The sequence below is a fragment of the Triticum aestivum genome, chromosome 7B (assembly GCF_018294505.1).
Source record: "Triticum aestivum cultivar Chinese Spring chromosome 7B, IWGSC CS RefSeq v2.1, whole genome shotgun sequence".
Classification (NCBI taxonomy): Eukaryota; Viridiplantae; Streptophyta; class Magnoliopsida; order Poales; family Poaceae; genus Triticum; species Triticum aestivum.
Genome location: NC_057813.1, coordinates 754,296,935 through 754,299,099, shown reverse-complemented (window position 1 = coordinate 754,299,099; position 2,165 = coordinate 754,296,935).

The following is a 2,165-nucleotide window of genomic DNA, read 5'->3' as shown; positions in this document are numbered from 1 at the left end:
TTTTTTTTTGCGTGGCTATTGTCAAAAAGGTTTTCAAAATATGAAATGAAAAAAAATATCAATGGTACCATGACCTGAATTAAGTGGCAGCATGAATTGGTGCCTGTGAAGCAAGAGTGAAAAATCAAGAACCTACAAACAAAATCTTTTGGATAACATGTGTGCATTACATGGTTGCAAAGGGTTAGAGGCAAATTACCTATCCTTGACTAAGAACTAATTGACAAGCTGCTGCAGCTACCATACACGCCACAGCTAAATACATCCACATAGATTGTAGGACAGCCTATAGGCACCTAGGTACCCAAAAAATATGTCCAACATAGTTAGCATCAATTAGCAGGGGCTGAAATAAGCAGAGCGGACTATACACAGAAGTAAAAGGCATTTTATCATTGGGAAATCATTGGGTCTGGGCATGTGAAAATACCCCATGGCTCTGGAGATGAAGGATGGCTACAACAATCAAAAGAAAAGCATGTAGCTTTGACATTCAGTTGTTTCAGTAATGCCCAAAGTATATGATATAAAGTTCTGTGAATATCCAATCCAACCCTGCAAGCGTTTGAAGGAACATGAGTTAGCTCCAAATGATATAATTTGATAAGGGATCTTACAGTCCTCAAGTAACTCATTTACATGGTTTCCAAATCGTGGGGTACACGATTCTAAAATATAGTCAGTTAGAGCAGCTCACATGCATCAATAACATCTCTGTGTTGGCATCAGAAGCTATTTTAATGGGCAAAAATCCCCAAATAATCACATGGACAAAGAAAAGCTATTTTCATGAAAGGAAATGCACAGCGACATGATCTGGGTTAACATCATAGATATTGATAGGCCACATGAACATAGAAACGCCCATGGTCTCCCACATCAAACATGCCATCATGGCCGTGTGAGGAGGCTTAATTTCCCTTGTGGCCATGATATGCAAGAATTCCATGTGCTCTTTCCAGACGCTCATGTTTCCTTGTGTTGTTTCTTTGAAGGATGTTGTTCTTCAGATAAGGGTGTGACAAAGAATTAGTGCTACTTGATGTGCAACCTAATCGTACTTCCCGAATTCATATATATGTCTGTCAGGTTTGGTACGTACGAGCCCCATCTTATTCTTTATTCCAGTTTCTTTCAAGAATCAAGACTACAAGGACGACAACCCAGGTTAGTAACAAATAATTGAGTTTCAGTTCCTTAAAAAAACTGTTGTTGTGTTTCAGCTCTGTAAGCCCCATCTTATTCTTTATTTCAGTTTCTTTCAGGAATCAAGACTGCCAAGGACAACCCAGCTGGTTAGTAATAAATAATTGTGTTTCAGTTCCTTTTACAAAATGTAGTTGTGTTTCAGTTATGTAAGTACAAAGTGCATGCTTCATATTGTCAATGAACTCCTCAATAAAAAAGATGCATGATGTATAGTTCTGTCCCTCCCCTGCTCTTAACTCTTTTCTCTAGATGTTCTCTTCTTTTAATCCTTGCCGCTCTGATTGCTCTGTATAAAATGCTACCTGCTTATGAAATTAAAAGAGCACTTGCTGGGTATTAAGTATTTACACCATACAACTACAATCCTTTTAGAAACTGATGCTTTGGTTGGAACAGAAAAGATAAAAGCATCCGAAGTATGGAATTATGTATACAAGGCACAACCTTCAGCAACAAGACTTAGAAATTGTTCTCATTCTCATGCTATAATAAATATTTGCTTACAATATTGCTTGATACGTTTGAATGTCTATAACATATATCTCAGCTTTAGCTCATGTCTCGCTTGATGATATGATATCTAAGTTTTAGGTGTTCTTTATCGGTACAATCATATGGGCGCCATAGTTTATTATTCTGTTCATATTTTATTTTTTCCTGTGTTACAAGACTTGGCTACATAAATGTTGGAAATATGCCCTAGAGGCAATAATAAAAGTGTTATTATTATATTTCCTTGTTCATGATAATAGTCTTTTATTCATGCTATAATTGTATTATCCGGAAATCGTAATACACGTGTGAATACATAGACCACAACATGTCCCTAGTGAGCCTCTAGTTGACTAGCTCGTTGTGATCAACAGGTAGTCATGGTTTCCTGGCTATGGACATTGGATGTCGTTGATAATGGGATCACATCATTAGGAGAATGATGTGATGGACAAGACCCAATC